Here is a 26270-nt window from a genome sequence, read left to right as displayed (position 1 = left end):
TCCTCGTCGTTGGAAAGCGTCTTTCCCCAGATGTTCTTTCAGCTTGCCGAAAAGATGGAATTTGCATGGTGCAACATTTGAATTTACCGATCGGCATCCCTCCTATCTCTGTAGCGTTGCTCGAACTGTTGGCACCAGCTCACCAGGGCGGGGCGTGACGGAGGAGGAAGGAAGACCGCCGTTTGACGTGCCGTCGACTAAGAGGTCATCGGAGACTCAACACGAGGTCAGGAAGGAAATCGGCTGTGCCTTTTCGTAGGAACATCCCGGCATTTTCCGTAAGTGACTGGTCGTGAAGCTCTATTTGGTCAATATACCGGCGGAATTTCATGGTGAAACTGTGTGCAACTTAGATGTTTTGCACATGAGAATCGTACTGTCTCGCGTACTTGAATTTCGGAGTACGTTTCCAATTGCCACACCATTTCAGCTGGACAAGGTCATACACCTATTATCCGTAGCATAGCAGAACTGTGTATGCAGCAACCCTGAACATGTAATCTCCTCTGACAATGTGTCACTCTGGTTGTTTTGCGGTCTTAGCGTGGGATCATATGTGTAACTTACTTTCAGAAGTTCCTACATAGTTAACAAAGGTGATGAGCCATAGCCACGCTGAACCCTTTTTTTGGTACCACGTTGCCCATCCACAATACAGATGTAGCTTTCGGAACGATTTTTCGCTGTTTTCAGACTTCCTGGCAGATTAAAATTGTATGCTGGATTGGGACTCGAACTTGGCACCTTGGCCTTATCGGAACAAGCGTACTACCGCTTGGGGGAGTGCTTACCTGAGACAGATAAAGGTGTCAGTTTCGAGTACTGGTCTGGCACGTTTAATCTGCCAAGCAGTTTCAGATATAGCTTACTAGACTACTTATAAAATTTCTAAATGAGTAACGATAGCAGCCTCAAACCGGGTAAATGCGATAAGGGCAGACGTGTGGCGCTGTTACCGGAGATCATACGCTGCAAGTTCCTGTTCCGGGCACGGTTCACGTGGCACTCGACATGTGAGTGCGTAGCTTACAGCGGCACCGCGAGGTCCGCTTGCTCGTCCTTAAAATTTCTTTTTTGTTGTTGTTCTCTTTTGTTGCCCGTCCTTCGATGTTATGGCAGGCAGTCTACCGAACTACCCCCTCTCCTCCCATCTCCCCTCGCCCAACGCTCACCCTTTGGGGTGCTGAAGGCGTATTCTTTTTTTTACGATGCCCGCAGCGTCCGAGTAGGCGCATTAAAGTTTTTAATGCGGTACGCGGGTGATGTAGCGGAAATTTTGCCGGGCCGTATACCAGCCGTAATACTGTGTAGCTGCCCGCGAGCGGGTGTATACAGAGTCTGCGGCGGTGGGGCTTCGCGCTGGCGCGGCCACTGCAACCGTTCGCAGAACTGGCCGGAGAACACGCCTTCAGAATATTTCCCTGCTTCAGTTCTTGGCTTATTTCTGTTCCAGTCGGGGATTGTTCCTTGGTGGGAGGACAGGAACGGACAACACTTTGCCTCGTTATACCATTAGAGGAGCTACTTATATGAGAACAAAGTCTGGAAAACAGACAACGGCCGGGAGAGCAGCGTGCTGACTTAGTTACTTTCCGGACCAAATCCGAATTATGCCATTGGCAGAGAGTGACACGGCAGTCAGCAGGTACTGAAAGGCTCTAAAGGGCCAATAGATGGAGCTTTCAGACCGTGCTTGTTGATCTCGAGTTACACACAATACCGAAAATTAACACAAGCGAAAGTATCTGATAACAGAAGTAAGAGCAGTCGATTAAATGTGGCCCAGCAAGGGGCAGTTTGCGGGATAACTAGAGATATGTGGTTACGAGCCGCATCTAACATCAGGATAACATATCGTCCTATTTAGTATAAATGCATTTGAAATGTAAACTTTTGGATCAAGTCCCCATATAATTCTGCTCAAATTTCACGTATAATCAAGCATTGCTCAAATGAAGGGTAACTGTTATTCTCCTGTAATTCACTATCTGGTATTCACGTGACCCCCAATCCATCTGAAAATTACAAGTTGTATAAAGGATGGTTGTTCCAAAAATGGCCACCATGTTGGCAATATAGCTTCACAGGTCGTACCCCACTTCCATATTATACTATTTAACTTCACATATCCTTCCATCAACTTGTTTTCGTTTTGCAATGGTGGTTGTGCACATTTGGACCAAAATGTATGTATTCACAATATGGTATTTATAATAAATGAAAAGCGCTAGTTTGCCTTTGTTCTACAGAATTACTTTTATTGTGTTAACTAGTTTTTGGCTTACAGGGCCATCTGCAGACATTTACTGAGTATTGTCAGCAAAGAAGTTACAATGTTTGTGCCGGCCTGGGTGGCCGAGCAGTTCTAGGCGCTACAGTTTGGAACCGCGCGACCGCTACGGTCGTAGGTTCGAATCCTGCCTCGGGCATGGGTGTGTGTGATGTCCTTAGGTTAGTTAGGTTTAAGTAGTTCTAAGTTCTAGGGGACTGATGACCTCAGAAGTTAAGTCCCATAGTGCTCAGAGCCATTTGAACCATTTTTAAACAATGTTTGTAAACAACATTGGAAGAGAAGTTACACATCTACGTTAAAGCAGAAACATACAGTAACAGCTTTGGCAATGTGGTGGTAATGCAATGAAAAAAGGAAAAAATTTTGAACAGTAAATAAATAGAAATAAAATCGGAGTACACAGGAAAAAACTTTAACACAAAGTAAGAACAGCATGCCTGTATAACAGTTTCTATTAATAAACAAAACTAAGCAATTAAATAAATTTAGTACTTAACAAGCCTACTTCAGGAGGTATAAAACATGGAGAGTGATACGCAAACCAAATAAAAGAAGAAAGAATTTTTAATGTAACTCAACCTGCTGGAAGCCCTGGAAATTTGCAAACATCTAGCTCACAGTCCTGATCTAATACTAAACGACCAGACACAGCTCAACACTTCCCCTCTCCTAAACTTCACATAATCATCTCTGTTTTTCATTACTTCCTACACTGTCTGCTCCTAAATATTTCAATTTTCCTGTATTCATTAAGTTCTTTTATTTTATAGAAATTGTCTACTTTATCCATATAAACTGTAGTTTCAACTGTTAAGACTTTCTTCTAAGTGGTACTTGTATTACAGTCCATGTTTAATACCTTTTGTAGCTGTCTACACAAATATTGTTTTTATTTTACTTGGTTCATTTATTTCATGCAAACTGTTAAATAGTCCAAGTTTTGAGTACAATCTTATTGTTTTTCCTGTTTGCTTCTTTTGTATTTGTGTACGGTTCAACATTTTGAAATGCAGTACCACTACACTTTCAAAGATTGCACTTACAGATGTTCCCTCACATTTCTCCATTTTCTTGCATTTATTCATTTCTGTTTATCTTATAGATATTGCTTAGATACCTCATATATTCTGTAGTTACATTGATAATTCTTTCTTCTTTTAATTGCTTTGTGTAGCACTCTCAATGTTTTATGCCTCCTGAAGTAGGCTTGTCCAGTACTAATTTTATTTTATTAGTTTTGAGTATTAATAGAAACTGTAACGCAGGTGTGATGTTAATACTTCGTGTTAAAGTTTTTCTTATCTACTCCGTTTTTAATTTTATTTATTTACTGCTCAAAATTTTTTACCTTTTACATTGCATTAAAACCACACTGACAAAGATGTTACTTACTGTAAGTTTCTTCTTCAGTGTAGATGTCTAACTTCTCTGTCAATGTCTTTTACAAACAATGTAACTTCTTTGGTGACAATAGTCATTGAATGTCTGAAGATAGCCTTCTAATACTGTAAAACAGAAGCAAACTAGTGCTTTTCATTTATTATAACGTTGTTCTACCAAGAACCGATGGAAGATTCAGTTAACATAATACGATATTTCATAGACTTTTTGCACATCACTTTTATTTTTTTAGGATTCAGCACCTCAATCGGTAAAAATGGAACCCTGTAGCTTCACTTTGTAGTGCATCTATCAGTCTGTCTGCCCGACTGTTAAGGCCTCTTTTTCTCGTGAACAGTTAGACGTTTCAAGCTGAAATGTTAATCATGTCCTAAGTTCTAGGATTCCTTGACGATTTAGATAGTTTAAGCTTGTAAATCAGTACAGTTATAAGATACAGACATTTTTGACACTTGTAAACCCACTCATCAAAACCTATTGAATACTTCCCGCTGACCTAAATCATGAAATTTGGCAAGAAGTAAGATTTCATAGTACAAGTAAAGGGAAAATTCCGAAAATTACTAATAAAGGATATTTTTGCATTGATTTTGTAATCTGCAAAAATATCAGAAACTACTGTAGGACTATTGACCTGGTTTTTCAGAAACAGACTGCCAGTCACCCCGCTGCAATGGTGAAACAGTTTCCCTTCAGACCACTGAAGTTAAGTGCTGTTAGTCTTGGCTAGCGTCGTCCCAGTCTGCTGAGTACTATTGGCAAGAGGGGTGCACTCAGCCTCTGTGAGGCCAGCTGAGGAGGTAACTGACTGAGAAGCAGTGGCTCCAGTCAGGAGAGCTGACAATGGCTGGGAGACTGGTGCGCTGGGCGTCCAGTGATATATGTTGGGTGAGGATGACATAACGGCTGGTCGGTACCATTGGGCATTCTGAGGTCTCTTCAAACGTTCTTTTTTATTTTCAGAAAAAGACAAAGTAATTCTCGAGGAAGTTTTGTGTAAGTAATTTACATATATTTCGTGCTAATTGGCTGATCTCCAAAAAAATTAATCACCTGCTGCTGTGAAAATGGTGCCTTTGGCATCTAGTCACCAAGTTGTGATAAGTGTAATGCTGTTCAACTAGCACTCCATGCTGTCGCTAGCATTACAGTCCCTTTACGAACTGTTCATCCTGCATACAAACATTCCTACACTCTATGTCTACGTCGTGTACAGTGTCTGCAACGTTTCAAAGCAAAGCAGTACTTGTATTTGACGCAGTGTTGTAGTTCAGTTGTTTGGGATGAGGCTCCAATATCTAATAAAATATCCGCTGAAGAAATCCGCAGAACAGTTCAACATTTGTGTAACAGTAATAGCCCTATGGCTGGTTGTACCGTTTTCTTTTCTGGGGACTGCCGTCAAATCAGTAATCACAACAGGGACGAGAGCAGACCAAGTGAACACACTTGCGATTCCCAGCCAGTATAACATGTTAATTTATCTCCAAAATTAGTAAAAGAAATGAAAAATTACAACAGCGAATGCGAAACTGCACAAATAATTTAAACTTATAGTGTGAAACGTTCTCGAAAGTTTTGGAATTCCTGGGACCGACAGCTTTCCAGTATCTATATCGATAACGTAAAAATTGTCGCGATTCTCGATTCTCAGGGTGGATGCACGACCTACATCCATAATTAAGTTTGTGTGAAACTCTCGGACCGCGGATCCTACTCGCACTTGTCCAGTTTTATTTCTGCTTAATGATACCAAACAAGAGCAGTGAAAAATAGAATGAAATCACATCTGATAGTGCTGCACAGCGAGGCTACATTATCCTTCCGCGTCGCACCCGGTTAGTTGGTACTCCCTGCACCCTGCTGACACGGAGAGAAACTTCCATGCGGTCTGATCAGAAATCCCTTCCTTGTTTCAAAACAGCGTCGGTCTGTTGGCGACGTCCTACTTTCGGAGAAACCTGGATTCCTTTGCGGTGACACAGTTCTGCGATGAATTTCTATTCAGTTACACAAATACTTTCACTGTTCCCGGCAATCTCCCTAGCGCACCTCATGCAATCAGCGGTCGCGGCTGTGACGTAAGGCGCGTAATTCCGGTGTTATGTAGCCCAGCTGAGGCGCAATCCTGCTCGGTGCGAACTGCGCACCATCTTCCGTGTTGCACTGCTGTGCCGTTCGTCTTTCTCAACGCAAGACACTCCTCCCGATGTTCCCACAACTCCAATGTCCCCCAAGATGTCAAATGGCGTGTCTCTTTAACTGTGAGTGCAGCACGTCTGTATTTAGTTCCATCGACGATCTTTTCATCTGGGGGCAGGTTTTGCATTTAATGGTTGTCTACCTCACTTCGATGCACAGATTAAAAGATTTTCAGAGGTTGTGAAGTAACAGCGCTACATAATAAGTTGTGAACTACTTAAGTGTCTTTCTCCTCCCTTATCCCCTTACCAAGCGATGATCACTCTTCGAAGACTTGTGTTACAGGGTAAGTGGACATCCCTAATACCTCATGAAAAATCCAAAATTTCGAAACAGGGTCTTCGTTAAACGATGGAACATATCGAGGTTTTGTTGTATCCTCGATGTTTATTATTCATGCTTTTATTAATGGTCTAAAAGACAATATTAGTAAGATCAGTTTTTTTGTATATGATTTCGCTCTCCCTATCTCTCTGTCTCTCTCTCTCTCTCTTTCTCTGCAGACAGTAGCTGTAAGGCGGACTGGCAGTAGCTTGTCATTCTTCTCGTTCGTCCGCCTGCCGTTTCAGCTCGTAGTATGAAGAATGGTTCATATCCTCTATTATTTGTTTAATGTACTCCAGTATGGGTCTTTCTGTGTAATTTCTGCTTTCTACTGCTCCCTCAGTTAATCTTTTCAATAGACAATCATGTCGAACTATGTGGAGTATCCGCTGAGCCCTTTACCATTTTAGATGTTTCGTGAAGCATCTTTTCTCTCTTGCGCTAATGAAAACTTCCACGTTCGTGATCATTTATCTCTCTCTAGCCGATTTTCATCATTCTCCCGTAGCACCGAGTTTCTAATGCAGTGAGTCTCGTGTCCTCCCTCACACCTATCGTCTACGCTTCCCTGTGGTATGTACTCACCATTTGTTCCTTCACGCCAACGCTTCCATTCTTTGTAATGAATGTGTTTTCCTTCTTATTAAAAGCAGTCTTGGCCTGGGCAGTTCTGCATATTATCTCCCTGCAGCTTCCTCCATAACTCGTTATTTCACTTCTCAGGTAATTAAAATCGTTCACTACCTCTATTGTTTCATTTTTCAACATTACCGCTGTCTAGCATCCTTTATTTCTACTGTTAACTAGAACTTTTCTTTTATGTGTGTTTGTTATCGTAAGGATTTCCTCTTCAATTATTGTATCCATTGTATTCAGGATGTTTTGAAGGGCTCGATGCCCGTTTGCAATTAGTGATATATCATCGGCAAATTTCAGCATTTTTAGCTTTTATTTACTTACACGTCAAGTTCCGTATGACCAAAATGAGGAGCAAATCTCCAAGGTCATGGAATTTGACAGCACATTAAATTACAATATAAAGGCAATAACCAGTAAAAATACAATGTTTATGAACCCGAAAACAGTCTATCCATTAGTTTAAGTAACCGAAATCAACATTACAACAAGAATCAGTTTAATTTTTCAACGAACTCCTTGACAGAATAGAAGGAGTGACCCATGAGGAAACTCTTCAGTTTCAATTTGAAAGCTCGTGGATTACTGCCAAGATTTTTGAATTCGAGAGGTAGCTTACTGAAAATGGATGCAGCAATATAGTGCACACCTTTCTGCACAAGAGTTAAGTAAGTCCGGTCCAAATGCAGGTTTGATTGCAGCCTAGTATTAAATGATTGAAAGCTGCTTTTTCTTGGGAATAAACTAATATTATTAACAAGAAATGACAGTAAGGAATATACAGGGTGGTCTATTGATAATCACTGGACCAAATATCTCACAAAATAAGCATCAAACGAAAAAACTACAAAGTACGAAACTCGTCTAGTTTGAAGGGGGAAACAAGATCGCGCTATGGTTGGCCCGCTAGATGGTGCTGCCATAGGTCAAACGGATATCAACTGCGTTTTTTTTTTAAATAGGAATCCCCATTTTTATTACGTATTCGTGAAGTACTTAAAGAAATATGAATGTTTTAGTTGGAACACTTTTTTCGCTTTGTGACGGATGGCACTGTAATAGTCACAAACGTGTAAGTACGTAGTATCAGGTAACATTCCGCCAGTGCGGACGGTATTTGCTTCGTGATACATTACCCGTGTTAAAATGGACCGTTTACCAATTTCGGAAAAGGTCGATATCATGTTGATGTATGGTTATTGTGATCTAAATGCCTAACGGGCGTGTGCTATGTATGTGGTCGGTATCCGGGACGACATCATCCAAGTGTCCAGACCGTTCGCCGGATAATTACGTTATTTAAGGAACCAGGAAGTGTTCAGCCACATGTGAAACATCAACCACGACCTGCAACAAATGATGATGTCCATGTAGGTGTTTTAGCTGTTGTCGCGGCTAATCACACATCAGTAGCAGACAAATTGCGCGAGAATCGGGAATCTCAAAAACCTCAGTGTTGAGAATGCTACATCAACATCGATTGTACCTGTACCATATTTCTATGCACCAGGAATTGCATGGCGACGACTTTGAACGTCGTTTACAGTTCTGCCACCGGGCACAAGAGAAATTACGGGACGATGACAGATTTTTTGCACGCGTGCTATTTAGCGACGAAGCGTAATTCACCAACAGCGGTAACGTAAACCGGCATAATTGCACTACTGGGCAACGGAAAATCCACGATGGCTGCGACAAGTGGAACATCAGCGACCTTGGCCGGTTAAAGTATGGTGCGGCATAATGGGAGGAAGGATAATTGGCCCCCATTTTATCGATGGCAATCTAAATGGTGCAATGTATGCTGATTTCCTACGTAATGTTCTACCGATGTTGCTACAAGACGTTTCACTGCATGACAGAATGGCAATGTACTTCCAACATGATGGATGTCCGTCACATAGCTCGCGTGCGGTTGAAGCGGTATTGAATAGCATGTTTCATGACAGGTGGATTGGTCGTCGAAGCACCATACCATGGCCCTCACGTTCACCGGGTCTGACGTCCTCGGATTTCTTTCTGTGGGGAAAGCTGAAGGATATTTGTTATCGTGATCCATCGACAACGCCTGACAACTTGTGTCAGCGCATTGTCAATGCATGTGCAAACATTATGGAAGGCTAACTACTCGCTATTGAGACGAATGTTGTTACACGTATTGTCAAATGCATTGAGGTTGACGGACATCATTTCGAGCATTTATTGCATTAATGTGGTATTTACAGGTAATCACGCTGTAACAGCATGCGTTCTCAGAAATGATAAGTTCACAAAGTACATGTATCACATTGGAACAACCGGCACTTATTGCCTGAACCAACTGTTTCTGAGCAAAAAATATTATTTTAGAATGGGAAGAGTTGCCCTAAAATATAATACCATACGATATAAACGAATGAAAATAAGCAAAGTAGACTAATTTTCGTGTTGAACTATCGCTCACTTCAGATACCGTTCGAATAGTAAAAATGACAGCATTATGTCTTTGAACAAGATCCTGAACATGGGCTTTCCACGACAGTTTACTATCTACCTGAACACCTAGAAATTTGAACTGTTCAGTTTCACTAATCATATGTTCATTCTGTAAAATTAAACGCCAGGTTTAGTTGAATTGTGTGTTAGAAACTGTAAAAACTGAGTGTTACTGTGATTTAGCATTAGCTTATTTTCTACAAGTCATGAACTTAGGTCATGAACTGCACTATTTGAAACCGAGCAAGTGTTACACACAACATCCTTTACTACCAAGCTAGTGTCATTACCAAATAGACATATTTTAGAGTTACACATATGTAAGTAGGCTGTTTAGGTTTTTTTTATTGGTAACGCCACCTCTGTATGAAAATCACTGGCTGTGCTGTGTGCAGTCTGTGGCTGCTTTGCATTGTTGTAATACTCGCCATTGTAGTGTTAGGCAGCTGGCTGTGAACAGCGCGTAGCGTTGCACAGTTGGAGGTGAGCCGCCAGCAGTGGTGGATGTGGGGAGAGAGATGGCGGAGTTTTGAAATTTGTCATGAACTGCTATATTTATATATGATGATATCAAGGTAAATACATTGTTTGTTCTCTATTAATATCTTTCATTTGCTAACTATCCGTATCAGTAGTTAGTGCCGTCCATAGTTTGAATCTTTTATTTAGCTGGCAGTAGTGGCGCTCGCTGTATTGCAGTAGCTTGAGCAGCGAAGATTTTTGTGAGGTAAGTGATTTGTGAAAGGTATAGTTTAATGTTAGTCAGGGCCATTCTTTTGTAGGGAATTTTGAAAGTCAGATTGCGTTGCGCTAACAAAATATTGTGTGTCAGGTTAAGCACAGTCCTGTATAATTGTTGAAAGGGGACGTTTCATATGTCGACCCTTAGCCGAGGATACCTCACTGGAATCTTCTGATTTTTTTTCTTGTAGTTTGTGTAATTAGTGTAGATTTTGTTTATTGGTAGCGCGTAATCATAGAGAGAATTTCCTTTGTAGTTGTAGTTTTTCATTGTTGTACAGTAAAACAGTTGTGGCATGCATATAGATTTGCACCAAGTATTTCGCAGCTACGCTTGCAATTAACTAGATATTATTTTCAGTGCTGTGTTAATGTGTTCTCCTATTTTTGCACTTCAAATTGTGCTTTACTGTGTTATCGTGTGAAATATTGTGACAATTATGGCGTGTGAAAAACGTAACACTAGGCTCCAAAGTAAATTGAGAAATGATAGTGACGACGAGCGTAGCTTGCCAGCACCACTGGGTAATGAATTAACTAATGTTCAAAGTAGTAATTTGGTAATTGCGCATAGGGAAATGGAGCGGGCGGCAAACAATGGTGTAGACAGTGAAACAGGTAGTGAACAGGGAAGCGTTATCGATCGATTGGTCGGCAACAGCTCGCCTCAGGAATCGGGAATGACAAAACACAATATTGCAAATACTACAGACTCAGGTTTTGGGTTCTCACCGTTTTCTCAAATGAGTCAAGACACATTTTCCGCTTGTCAAAATGTGAATGTTGCCGGTGCAAATTCACTGCCGAAAAGCACTGAGGAACATGTTTCAGACAACAGTGCATTGTTATTACAATTAATGCAACAAATGGGACAAAAGCTTGAAAAGTTAGACACAATGGAACAAAATCAGAGACAAACACAGCAAAAGTTAGACACAGTGGAACAAAATCTTCAAAAGTTAGACACAATGGAACAACACCAGAGACAAACACAGCAACAGTTAGACGCAATGGGACAAAATCTTCAAAAGTTAGACACCACACTTGAACAAACACGTGAAGATTTAACTAGTGAGTTACATAACATTGAATCGAGATGTCAAAAAGTCTGTAATGACATAAAATCACAAATTTGTGAGCATTTTCAACCCATTTTTTCGCGGCATGAAAATGTATTACAGAATCACGAAGCAGCCATAAAAGAACTGCAAACCATTGTTCATGAAAATCATAACAACTTGCAAGCTAAAATTGACTCAGTTGCATCTACCGATTCGGTTACGCAACTTGCAAAAACTCAAGAAAACTTAAAGGACACAGTAGATACGATTTCAACACAAATGGACACTCTGAAACTTGGTTCAGAAAAACACGCTGAGGAAATGTGTTCACTAAGGAGAAAGTAGCCGAACTTTCGGATAAGGTCACTAACTTATCTACAAAGGTAGATGATGATCTGAATGACACAAGACCTGTAGCATTCACTGACACAGAAGAGTATGAACAAATAAGAAAATTCAAACAAAATCAGAATCAAATTAATACACAACACCAAAGAGAAATCCGGAAGTACAAGATCAGCTGACACAGGTAATACAAGAATTACGTATTTCAGAGGACACTGGCGCTCCAACACGGGAAGAGGGACTTAGAAACACGGAAAAGCCGCAAAATAATAACACAGGGCATTTCGGAAGTGATGAAAGAAATTGGCAATGTGCACCGAATTTTGAGATGGAACGGCCGACACGACCTAACAATGACCGATATGCGACTCGCCGACATGATGATTTTGACTATAAGCTGTTCATTACTACACGTAAATTCAAAACATTTAAGAATTCTGGCAACGACATTCATCCACAAGCATGGCTCCATCAATTCTCTCATAGTTTTCCTCCCAACTGGTCGTTAGAACACAGATTAGAATTTATGTGTGGCTACTTGGAGAATGAACCAGCTGTAAGAATGCGATCGGTAATTCACGATTGCCACAGTGAAGGAGAGTTTTACCATGCCTTCCTCTCAGCATATTGGTCTCAAGCTACACAAGACCGTGTAAAACATAGCATCATGATGATGAAACGTTTCGAACAATCTGAATTTTCCAGTCTTGTGAAATATTTTGAAGACATGTTGCATAAGAATCAATATCTTTCAAACCCATACAGTCCCTCAGAACTCATCCGCATTTGCTTACTCAAATTGCCTGAACATTTACGGCACATTATTTTAGCAGGACGTTGCAAAGACGACATTGAAGCATTTCAGGGACTGTTACAAGAACTGGAAATTGACACAGACCGTCGCGGGATGCGAAAACAGGAAAACAATCACTACAGGTCACATCCGTCACAATTCCGTGACGATAGAAACAATAACCGGACACGACTGGTCTATTCTTACAATGCAAATCGTGACCAAAACAGACACCACCCATATGACAACCACTGGCAGAGTAATAATAGTTACAAAGAAAGATCACATTTCCATAGTAATGAATATGACAGAGACAATCATAGAAAAAGACAATATGGTAACCAGAACTGTTATTATCAAGGGAGACAGAATAATTTCAGACGCAACGGTCCAGCGCGCAGTTACGATTCAGGGAGAAATTCTCCACCACATGACCGACAAACAAGAAACTATGTAAACTACCGACAAAACGACAGACGTGAATTTCATCAGAACTGGCGGGATTCAAACAGAGCAGGGCACTTTCGATAACGTGAATTTGTAGAAGGTAGGTCTCCTAATCCAAATAACGATGCGCGCCAACAAAGGAACAGACAATGACCCGCACCGCAGGCAGCCACCTGCGCCGGCTGGCTCAGAGAAAAATAACACAGACGCTAACCTTGAGAAAATTCCAGTATTCTTTACCGATGTATACAACATGATAATTGCTTTGAAGTTGAAACTCTGTGCACTAGGAAGAGTAAAAGATTGTACCACATTTCACATGTAAAACCGTTTATTGAAAGATAATCTGCTTTTTAACTTTGTCATTGCCATAAAACTTTTCACTTCACATTTCTAGTATGCTTTGTCAGACTTAAGAATCTGTTAACATGCAACAATGTTTGAAGTTAAATATCCAGTGAAGAACCAAGAGAACTTATTTAAACAGAAATTACGAATGCATTGTTATTGTGAACAGACGACACAGTGTTATTGTGTGTTTGCATTCTTGCTTGTTTGTTGCACGATTACGTAACGACTATGAGGCTCACATACTTAGAACATTTACCAGTATTGCTAATGAGATTTTAATGCAACATTTTGGTTTACTTGAAAATACATTCTGGATTTAAAGTACTTTCTGTGAGATACCAGACGACACAGTGGTTAGTTTATGTGACAACTACACGATTTTATCACGACGCTAGTAATGAGTGACAATTTACAATGTTGCTTTTGCAGTGTTTCTGTTTTATATGTGCACAGTTTTCTGTTTTATTCTGGAAAGTAAAACATATTTTAGTAGTAACTTTTGTGGTATAGCTACAATGAGACAGCCTTTTCCGTAGCACAACAATACGTTACAGCACAGTACTTTCTTCATCATGGCAATAAGCGTAATAACTAAGATATCTGTACATAAAGCATTTCACTTTTGTTTATCATGAGGTAAGTACATTGACTTCTGCAGAACTTAGCTTTCGGAGGACGATAACTACGACACTTCCACAGAGATTATCTTACAACAAGATGCACATTTAGCGCTACAGGACACGCATTTCAGTGATTAATTTTGTACTTAAAACATTTATTTTTAAAGATTTTTGAATTACAAAGAAAGTTTTCTGTGACACATTTCATTCCATTGCTGTAATCTGTAACACCTGAGGGTTAATTACATTAATCCTCAGGGGGGTACACACTTACTTTGTGTACCATGTGTGTGGCAACCACAAGGAACCCTAGCTAATATAGTATTTGCTTATACAACTTTACACATCGGTACCATATTTCTCTAACACACAAATTACACAGCTATCTGATCATGTAACTGAGAGATAAACTTTTTTTATTACATCAGTGACAGATGTTTACGCAATTACACAGTTGGATAACTTCACACTTATGAAATTGTATTTTGTCTGTACTTTGTGAAATGCTCATATTTTTTCGGAACCATTGTGATACTATGAGAGCTTTGAATGATGTATTTGGTATGGATTCATGATTTTTAAAGTACGTTTGAGGCAGATGACACTTTTGACATGAGCAGAGAATTTTTTTAATTATTGGAGGAAGCTACGACGATTTTGAGATTTGACTGAGGTGTTATGATGTTATTTTTATGACGACGATGTGTATTATGCTGCTGAGGTATGTTTACGATTAATAGGCTGAGGCTATATAAGTTATTTGATTATGCTTCATATTTATAATGACGAAATATTGACGAGTGTCGATGGATACGTATATGTGTAATAAGGTAAGGAGTAATGAATAGTGGGTAGGGACTCTTGACTTGTGAAACAGGATGTTGGAAACCAAGAATCGTACTTTAGAATTATGAAATGTGTGTAAATGCGTGACTGTATCACAATGCCGGCGAAAATTTTTTTGGACACTTATATTTATAGGATTTTCTTTCTACAGATTTGCAACGCTAATTCTTGACCTGTGAAATATTTTTATGTGAGACTGTCACTGTAGCGGAAACTGCTGTCGTAAATTTTTCCGTAAGAAAGTTAAGTGACCACCTGCACGTAATGCGTCGCGGGCACCCACCTGGGCGACAGCCGCCCGAAAAAAAAAAAAAAAAAAAAAAAGCCATTAGCCTTTCAGCGGCACAGGTAAAAAACAAAAAAGGGAGGCCATTATCCTGGCTATTGACGTTCCTTTGTAGAAAGCATCGCAAATATTACACGCTCATTACCTGAAAACATATGGTTACTTGTACTTTGTGCTAATTACTGAAATGCTTATGAATTGATGGGAAATATTCGTACATCTGCACACCTGATTATGACAAGTGTCTTTCTACGAGAGTTGAGAGCTACTGAGTTACGAAATGCCACATGACTATTGAATGATGTTTTTATGCTTTGGTTTGCGTAATTGCTTATTTCATTTGACATCTGGTTTCCAGCTGTGTTGCAGCATTGCTTTTATAAAATAAAATGCATTTGCTAATGTGAACACTTTCTGTCAACAGATCTATTAAATAATTATTTTATGATCCACATTCTTTAAAAAAGGAGCACTTGGAAAGGAAAGAACAATAAGAAGGAACTAGTAACAGTAACACATAATTTTCTTTTCAAGTACATGGTAATATTTCTTTTTACAATCAGTTGTTGTGGTGCACCACTTTAATTACATAGATATTAAGATGTGAATATACATTTCCCTTATCTGCATTGTTGTTTTTACTGTAATATTTTTTCTGCTTGAGCTATGTCATGTTTAGGTATAAGTTACTGCTGTTTGCCAGGCGTAGTGTTACTGAATTTGACTTTGTGTTACTCTGCTAAGCCAATTTTACTACTCATTTATTTTTCATGTTGCTGCACATTGGCTCATATTAGTTGTAATTTTGCATTTTTTCTGTTAATTTAGATTTACTGTAGCTTGCTTTGCAATTTTCCATTTTTTTCATTGCTGTTTATAATAATTGTTTTACGTGCTGCTGCATTGCCTCGTCCCTTAGTTTAGCATCTGAGCTCAGTAGATTTAAGTTAGCTTAAGAGGGGGTAGCCTCTAAGAGAATGAGTTTCGATGAATTGGAAGAAGTGCATTGAGAAGTTATACGAAAAAAAAAGTACAGAAAACAGGTTTAGGTAGGATTTTCTCGGAAATAAATGTTGAGATAAGAAATGTGTGAACATATAAATACAGAAAGCATGCTTAGATAGATTTTTTTTGGTGGAAACAAAGGATGAAATAAGAGGAAAGATATATGAAGTTTTGGGTTGGACTGCAGTACCACATGTTACACTGAAAACGAACCCTGTCCTTTCCTATTGGTGTTATCCCACTATGTGTTTGTGTACCCTTGTGTATTTGTTTTCTTCCTGTCTCTGTGTAGTTTCATAGAATTTTTCTTCTTTTAATATTAAGCTACATTCACTATGATGAGGAATACTGTTATCCTCGAATATAATTGGCATAATAATATGTTATTTACTTTGTAAAGATGTTAGATATTATTAATTCTGTTCTGTTTAAATGCTCATGTGTGAAGTTGTTGTTTCCAAAGCTATTCTGATCTTTATGTAGGTACTTATAATTCCTGTAACACTGATGTATATGTTATTTCGATTCTTTTGTAAAGCCTGTATTACTACAAATGTTATCTGTATTGTTATGTTTTTAATGATGTATTTTGTACCTTTGTTATTGTATTTTTATGTTACCAAATTGTAATTGTTACCAGTTCTTCAAATTAAGTAACATTTCACTGCACACGTTTCTGTTGGTCATAGTACATGGACAATATGTGAGAAGTAGGGACTGATAGTGTTTGCACGTGTGTTAATGATTCAGCAAGGGACAGGATAACAGCATTGCTGGATCTAAGGACATTTCCAGAAACTTTGTGAGTGCACAAGTGGTGGTTTATGGACTTGCTATATTGTCCGCAAGACTCTTCGATGGTGATTGTGCACCTGCACATTTGCAACAGATGGCTCCTGGCTGTCTCTACCAGGACTACAGTGGGTCTGCATCTTTGATGGCCCACCAATTGCTACAAGGACTGCAGTGGGTCTGCACCTCTGGTGGCCCACCAGTACCGTAATCTCTACCAGGACTACAGTGGGTCTGCTCTGTGATGACCTACCTACCAATATTCTTCAAAACGTCGACTGACTCTGCTGTGGGTTTACTCTGTTGTGGCCCATTACCTGTCTGCATGTCGAGTCAGCACTGTCTTTCCGTTGGAAGGACAACACTACTTCTTCAAGACTGCATGGAAATCCACTACGTCTGTGTGCATTTTCTTTTACTGGTCAGACTTTGAGAAAAACACTGCAATTTTACTGTGACGAATGATGAGGACTGTCTTTATGGACTGTGAGAAATTTTTAGCTTTTGACCAACATTGTATCAATAAGTGTGTGCATTTGATTTCTTTGTTATTGTAATTATGAAAAATTTTTTTCAAATCTGTATTGGCCACTGCCCAATCCAATTTGTAAAAATTTTTTGTGGGGAGCATGGGGGCTATGTAAGTAGGCTGTTTAGGTTTTTTTTATTGGTAACGCCACCTCTGTATGAAAATCACTGGCTGTGCTGTGTGCAGTCTGTGGCTGCTTTGCATTGTTGTAATACTCGCCATTGTAGTGTTAGGCAGCTGGCTGTGAACAGCGCGTAGCGTTGCACAGTTGGAGGTGAGCCGCAAGCAGTGGTGGATGTGGGGAGAGAGATGGCGGAGTTTTGAAATTTGTCATGAACTGCTATATTTATATATGATGATATCAAGGTAAATACATTGTTTGTTCTCTATTAATATCTTTCATTTGCTAACTATCCGTATCAGTAGTTAGTGCCGTCCATAGTTTGAATCTTTTATTTAGCTGGCAGTAGTGGCGCTCGCTGTATTGCAGTAGCTTGAGCAGCGAAGATTTTTGTGAGGTAAGTGATTTGTGAAAGGTATAGTTTAATGTTAGTCAGGGCCATTCTTTTGTAGGGAATTTTGAAAGTCAGGTTGCGTTGCGCTAACAAAATATTGTGTGTCAGGTTAAGCACAGTCCTGTATAATTGTTGAAAGGGGACGTTTCACATAATACTAGAGGGCATATTATTCATACAGGTAGGGATCAGAAGTGGCCCCAACACTGATCCCTGGGGCATCCCCTCAGACCCCACATCACAGCCATTCTCAACATTGTGAATAACGACCTATTGCTGTTATTAAAGTAAGAGGCGAACCAATTGTGAGCTACTCCCCTTATTCCGTATTGGTCCAACTTCTGGAGAAATATTTTGTGATCAGTGCATTAAGACGCCTTAGTTAAATAAAAAAATATGCCTAGCATTCGAAACATTTTGTTTGACCCATCCAGTACCTCACAGAGAAAAGATAATATAGCATTTTCAGTTGTTAAACGACTCCTAAAGCCGAACTGTACATACTGTACATTTGGTAGCAAATCGTGTGATATAAAATGATCAATTATCCTTACATACACAGCTTTTTCAATAACTTTAGTAAACACTGATGGCATAGAAACAGGTCTAAAATTGTCTAAATCATCCCTTTCTCCCTTTTTATAAAGTGGCTATACTACTGAGTACTTTAATCGTTCAGGAAACGAACCATTTCTAAAGGAAAAATTACAAATATGGTTAAAAACAGGGCTAACATGTGCAGCACAGTACTGTACTTTAGCATTCTGCTAGGCACTCCGTCATGACCATGAGAGTCCTTAGTCTTTAGCGATTTAATTTTTGACTCAATCTCCCCCTTGTCTGCATCACAGAGGAGTATTTCAGACGTCGATCTCGGAAAGGCGTTTGCCTAGAAAGTTATATGATTACCTGTAGAAACTCAATTTTTATTTAGTTCACCAGCAATGCTCAGAAAATGATCGTTAAATACTGTACATATATCTGATTTATCAGTAACAGAAATATTTTTACTGCGAACTAACTTTATATCATCGACCTTGTGCTGCTGACCAGACACTTCCTTCACAACTGATCATATGGTTTTAATTTTATCTTGTGAATTAGCTATTGTATTTGCATACCACATACTCTTTGCCTTACTACTAATATTTTTAAGCACCTTACAATACTGTTTGTAATGGGCTACTGTAATTTGATTGTGACTACTTCTAATATTTTGGTATAAATCCCGCTTTGTTCTACATGATATCCTCATCCCACTAGTCAGCCACCCGGGCTGCTCGTTACTGCTAGTACCCCGTTTAGAACGTTCTAAAGAAAAGCAACTCTCAAAGAGCACGAGAAATGTTTTAAGGAAAGCATTATATTTGTCATCTACGTTATTGGCACTATAAACATCCTGCCACTCTTGTTCCTTAACGAGGTTTAAAAACCTCTCTATTGCCATTGGATTAGCTTTCCTACATAGTTTGTAATTATATGTGACATTTGTTTCAGTACAAAAGCCTTTTAGTGTTAAAATTTGTGCATCATGGTCTGAAAAGAAATTCACCCCTTTACTAACGGAATGCCCACATAGTAATGAAGAATGAATAAAAATATTGTCTATGGCTGTGCTATTGTTCCCCTGCACCCTAGTTGGAAAAAACACAGTCTGCAGCACATCATATAAACATGGGAAATTAACCAACATTCTTTTCCTTACACCACCATATACAAAATTTATGTTGAAGTTACCACTTATAACTAATTTCTGGTACTTCCTACTAAGTGCTCTTAAGTCAGAGTTAGGGGGACCTATAAACAACAACAATTAGAAGTTTAGATTCACTAAATTGAATTGCCCTGCACAACATTCAAATATCTGTTCAGTGCAGTGCCGTGGTACGTCTATGGACTCAAATGGAATACCGTTCTTCTATGTACATAGCCGCTCCCCCAGCCCACAAGGAACTCCTTGAAAAACAGCCAACTAATCTGTAGCCTGGTAATGGAAGCTTCTGAATTATAAAATTATTTAAGTGGTGCTCCAACATACCATTAATTTCGGAGTCAACATCTACAAGCAGTTCGCTAATACCTCTTACATTTTAATGAAATATCCTTCTCTACTTGAAAACATGACGTCCTCTGACAGTGACCCGTTAGTTAGAGGGACTTCCTTTAAGAAGGTATACCTATCAGCTAACTTCAGTCTAAAAAAGGCGCTGCTCTAACGTGAACTACTACAGGAATTTTTCCCCACTACACTGTCATATAAGCTTTGCCAGCCTCCCCTCCCCATACCTATTGAGGTGGAGGCCATGCTGGTGAAACCCGATGTACTGATAGACCCAACTGGTACCATCGAAATGTGACGCATGCCCTCTGCCATCATCGCCCTCCCCTGCCCCATGTTATCGCGCTTAACAGCTGCATTAAGATGAGGCCGATCATGACGCTGAGACACTTGCACGAAATGCACATTAGTGCCACCAGTTTGAGTAGATATCTTTACCATGTCACCACCGACATCATATTCCCTGCCCTATCAAGACCGTTCCCTGCTCCACCCCCTTTCACTACCTGATCTCCTTCGTAAAATTCCTACATAACTCCCCTACGCTGTCAGTCGCCTGACCCAACCATGCACTAGACTTCACAATGCTGGAGACCTGGTACTCACTCCTAACACTTCCTGCAACTGCTGGCCCACACCTCTACCGTGAGAACTACCTAGCATCAGAACGTTCTTCTTTCTGTTAGACTTTGTAACTCACCTAGGCCTCCTGACTGCTAACGATTTCTGTATGTTCCCTACATCTACAGCTACAAGAGGCTCCTCTCCACTCAACTCTGACAGTTGGTCAAATCTATTGCATATACGCTAAGTGTAACTGAATACCTCCTCTTCCTAGCTGCCTTCTTGCCAACTGCCAGTTCCCATGCCCCACCACCCTTCACCCTCCTCACCCTATCTAGTTCCTCCTTTGTGCATTGTAACTGCACTTGAAGGGCACAGATCTTGCGCTCCTCCTCCTCTATCAACTTATTTCTTCTACAGATTCTGCATTCCCAGGAGAGGATCTCGATAGAATGCCCACTGGCTTCCCGACTGCATTCCCCCCAATGAAAATACTTTGAACAAATCCCACACTGTAACCCACTACTCACAAACCTACGACAGACCCCACACTTCTCACTCAGGGTAAAATTTTACAGTTACTTAAAAAAAACTACACGGCTACGTTACCTTAATTCAGTTACACCAGTAGAACTATTTATAGCATTAACAATAGCGGTCTCGAAATTCTCTGTCTACTAAGAAAGCAACTACTTGTTTTAATACTACTACACCACAGCTAATACCAATACCAACAAAAGTCACAAAACTATTAGCCAAAACTAAAAATTCAAGCATCCACTTGGGACACTCAATGAAGTTAGAACACTGAATGAAAATTTTACTGAAATATTTCACTAGAAACAATAAGGAACATCAGGTGAAAACTAAAGCACGAAATTTACTAAACGACTTCAACGCACAGAAAACTCTAAACAACAGCGAGCGATCGTTCCCAAAAGTTTATCAAATCGTTATTTCGTCACAAACAGTACGAAACACCGCTGAAAACTCTTAAATTTAATAACTATATACCACTGCACAAATAACTTTGTCAGTACTTAGCTTTATGACTGCAACAGCTGCAACTCTCAACTACCTTATCTCCATGAATTGTTACTCCTATGTTTACTTTTTCTCTCACCCTGTCGATTGCCTTCTGCAAGTACAGATTAAGTAAGTATGGGGGTGGGATACTACCTTGCCGTACCCCGTTTTGAATGCTAGCTATTTCTTCTTTATTACCACAACGAACTACTCCGATTTCACGTATGTGAGTGTTATATATAAGTCTTCTCTCACGTAAAGCTAATTCCTGATTGGCGAGGGTACTGACATTGTCAAATGCTTTCTCAGGATCGGAAAATACTATGAATGCCTTCATGCTTTCTTCTTCAGTTGTTTCTCTGTCAGCTGCCTTAGTGTCAATATTGCTTCTCTTGCTCCCACACCTTTTATAAACTCGTATTGGTCGTCAGATAATTTCAGATAATTGTCTCTCTACCTGTTTGTCCGTTCTTATGAGACAGATTTTGGCGACTTGTAAATGCATGGCACACCAGAAACAATGTTCGGTGTTATTCACTTGTCTTTGCATCTGGTTTTCTTAGGTAATGGTACTATTATGAACTTAACGGAAGACTTCTGGTATCTCTCCATATCTGTAAATATGACATATCAAGTATTAAGGTGCTATCTTCGCTTTATTGACCGACTTTTAAATAGTTCTTCTTGTACGCCATCATCTCCCGGGGTCTTCATTTCTCTAAGGTCCGGCAGTGCTTTCTTGTACTCTTCTTTCACGACAGGAGCCCCTACATCACCCATCTCTACTTCTCCTTCCTTTTCGATAGTCAGATGCTGTTGTCTCCTGTGTATAACTGTCCGAGGTATTCCTTCCATTGCATCACTAAAATTTCTTCATTACATACAAACATTCCATCTTTGTCTTTAATGCTAATTGTTTCTGCCTTTTTTAGTTGCGGGGAACTTCTCTACATCTCTGCATACCACGACAACTTGTCTTGCCTTCTTGCTATTATCTATGTGTTCACAAACTTCTTTTAAATGTTGTTCTTTGTCTTACTTTGCCATCTTATTAATCTTGTTCCTTAAGCTGTTGTGTTACTGCATTCATTCTTCATCCTTAGAGCTTTTATACCGTCTTCTTTCTTTCATCATATTCACGACTTCCTGACTTATCCATTATTTCCTATTGATGCAAACGCTGGCAATGTGCTTTGAATGTAAAATTGTACACTTTAAGCAAACCAGAAAAACGTAGTATCCTTTGACAATATCAACGAATAACAATTGGAATCAGTCAACTGCTGAAAATGCCTTAGCGTAATAATTTGTACGGATACAAAATGGAATGGACACAGAGGCCCACTAATACGTACTGATGGTTGCAGTCTATGGCACATTGCGAGAATACTAGGAAAATGCAATCAGTCTACAAAAGAGATTGGTTACGACTTACTGGTATGACTCATAATAGAATAGTGGTCAAGTGCGTGAGACGTGTGCCAAAAAGGACTGACATCGTATAGTGAGCGTGTAAAAAGGAAGAAACTACTATGGTCAGAGACTTTCTTGATCCACGAGATAGCATCTCGAAAATGATCAAAAATATGAAATGTTCGACTCATCAAGACAGACAACAATTATTCTTCAAAAGCCTAAGTATAAAAACTCAAAAGGAATTTCGTCTCACGCGAAACATGTTTTATACCTTTTTTATTACCCAGATATGTTTCAGCACTATGTGCTTTCTTCAGTGGGATTTTTGCTTATTTTCTTCGTGAAATATTGTTCTTACCCATTAACCTCTTGCGCACTCTGTGTGAATTATTTGGCACAGAAATATTTGCTTTAACAGAAGAAGCGATTATCAGATATCAAATATTTTATGTTAGTTTACAGATGGTCTAGAGTTAAGACATTTCTCACAGAATTCGGACAGTGTATATTTAAAGGTTACGGTCTACGATACTGAACTGAGAAACAATATGGATGTTGTTGTCGTTGTTGTGTTCTTCAGTTCGAAGCCTGGTTTGATGCAGCTCTCCATGCAACTCTGTCCTGTGCAAGCCTCTTCATCTCCAAGTAACTGCTGCAACCTACATCCTTCTGGATGTGCTTACTGTATTCATCTCTTGGTCTCCCTCCACAATCTGTACCCCACGCTTAACTCCGGTACTAAATTAGCGATCCCTTAACGTCCCAGAATTTGTCATACCAACTGACCCTTTCTTCTTGTCCGGTTGTGGAACAAATTTTTTTTCTCTCCAATTCTGTTCAGTACCTCCTCATTAGTTACGTGATCTACTCATCTAATCTTCCGTGTTCTTCGATAGCACCACATTTCGAAAGCTCCTATTCTAGTCTCTCCTTGTCTAAATTGTTTATCGTCCACGTTTCACTTCCATGCATGGTTACACTCCATACAAATACTTTCAGAAAAGACTTCCTGACACTTAAATATATATTTGATGTTAACAAATTTCTCTTCTTCAGAAACGCTTTTCTTGCCATTTCCACTCTACATTTCTGATCCTCTCTGCTTAGACCGCCATCAGTTATTTTGCTGCCCAAATAGCAAAACTCATCTACTACTTTAAGAGTCTGATTTCCTAATCTACTTCCCTCAGCATCACCTGATTTAATTCGACTCTATTCCATTATCCTCGTTTTGTCTTTCTTGGTGTTCATCTTATGTCCTCGTTTCAAGACACTGTCCATTCCATCCAGCTGCTCTTCCAAGTCGTTTGCTGTCTCTAACAGAATTGAAATGTCAGCGGCAAACCTCACAGTTTTTATTTATTCTAGCTGAACTTTAATTCATAGTAAAAAATTTTCATTTATATCCTTTACTGCTTGCTAAATATACAGACTGAATAACATCGTGGGTAGGGTACAACCCTGTCTCACTCCCTTCTGAACCACTGCTTCCCCTTCATGCCTTTCGACTCTTATAGCTGCCATTTATTTCCTGTACAAATTGTAAATAACCTTTTCATCCCTGTATTTTACCCCTGGCGTCTTTAGAATTTGAACGAGAGTATTTCAGTCAACATTTTCATAAGCTTTGTCTAATCTAAAAATGCTATAAATGTAGGTTTGCCTTTTCTTATCCTATGCCCTATGACAAGTTGCAAGGTTAGTGTTGCTTGGCGTGTTCCTACATTTCTCCGAAATCCAAAACGACCTTCCCCGAGATCATCTTCTACCAGTTTTTCCATTCTTCTGTAAATAATTCGTGTTAGTATTTTGCAACCGAGATTTACTAAACAGATAGTTCGATAATATTCGTATGTGTCAGCTCTGGTTTCTTTGGAACTGAAATCATTATGTTCTTGTTGAAGGCTAAGGGTATTTCGCCTGTCTCATACATCTTGCGCACCAGATGGAAGAGTTTTCCCACGGCTGACTCTCCCAGGGCTATTATTAGTTCTAACGGAATTTTTTCTACTCACGGGACCTTGTTTCGAATTAGATCTTTCGGAGCTCTGTCAAATTCATCTCGCAATGTCATATCTCCATTTACGTCCTCTTCCATTTCCACAATACTGCCATCAAGTACATCTCCCTTCTATAGATCATCATTTACTCCTGCCTTTCTGCTTTCCCTTGTTTGCTTAGGTCTGGTTTTCCATGTGAGCACTTGATATTCATACAGTCGTTCTGTTTTCTCCAAAGGCCTCCTTAATTTTCCTGCAAGCAGCAACTATCGTTCCCCTAGTGATAAATGCTTCTGTATCTTCACATTTCACCTCTTACCATTGCTGCTTAGCCATTTTGCACTTCCTGTCAAACTCATTTATTAGACGTTTGTATACCCTTTCCCCAGCTTCATTTGTTGCATTCTTATATGTTCTCTTGTCTTTATCTCTTGTGTTACTAAAAAGAATGGTTCAAATGGCTCTGAGCACTGTGGGACTTAACATCTGTGGTCATCAGTCCCCTAGAACTTAGAACTACTTAAACCTAACTAACCTAAGGGCATCACATACATCCATGCCCGAGGCAGGATTCGAACCTGCGACCATAGCGGTCGCGCGGTTCCAGACTGAAGCGCCTAGAACCGCTCAGCCACACCGGCCGGCTGTGTTACTAAAGGATGTCTGCTAGCTCTCTTCGTTTTACCTACTGATCCTCAGCTGCCTTCACTATTTAATATCTCAAAGTTACCCGTTCTTCTTCTACTGTGTTCCTTTCCCCAGTTCTTGACAATCGTTCCCTAATGCTCCCTTTGAATTTCTCTGCAACCTCTGTTTCTTTCAGTTTATCCAGATTTCATCTCCTTAAATGCCTACCTGTTTTGAAGTTCCTTCCGTTTTAATCTACAATTCATTAGCAATAAATTGTGGTCGGATTCCACTCTGCCTCGGTAAACGTGTTACGATTTAAAATCTTGTTCGGAAATCTCTATTTTATCAGTTTACACACGTCAAAAAAAGTTTTGCATCACCCCGGTTCCCAGAACTCCTGAAGATAGACGTTGACTGTGGATATTGTATCACAGACACAGTCCCTTTGACCATTCAGAGATGTCACTAAACCCGCCCAAAGATGTAAACAACCATGCATGAGTAGCGCCTATTAGACGGAGGGGGTGCGACAGCCGATCACTTCCAGTCATTCCACCAGGAAGGAGGTACACGGCTCGTGTTGTCTGTAGTTCAACCGTGCCTAGACGACCAATACCGCGGTTCGATCACGTTCGCATTGTTAGTTTGTGCCAGGAAGGGCTCCCAACAAGGAATGTGTCCAGGCTCCTAGGAGTGAACCAAAGCCATGTTGTTTGGACATGGAGGACATACAGAGAGGCAGGAACTGTCGATGACATACCTCTCTCGGGCTGCCCAAAGGTTACTACTGCAGTGGATGACCGCTACCTACGGATTATGGCTCGGAGAAACCCTAACAGCATCGCCACCATGTTGAATAGTGCTATTCACGCAGCCACAGGACGTCGTATTACGACTCAAACGGTGAGCGATA

Source organism: Schistocerca serialis, chromosome 6 (genome assembly GCF_023864345.2).
Source record: "Schistocerca serialis cubense isolate TAMUIC-IGC-003099 chromosome 6, iqSchSeri2.2, whole genome shotgun sequence".
Lineage (NCBI taxonomy): Eukaryota > Metazoa > Arthropoda > Insecta > Orthoptera > Acrididae > Schistocerca > Schistocerca serialis.
Note: the sequence above shows the minus strand (reverse complement) of the source record.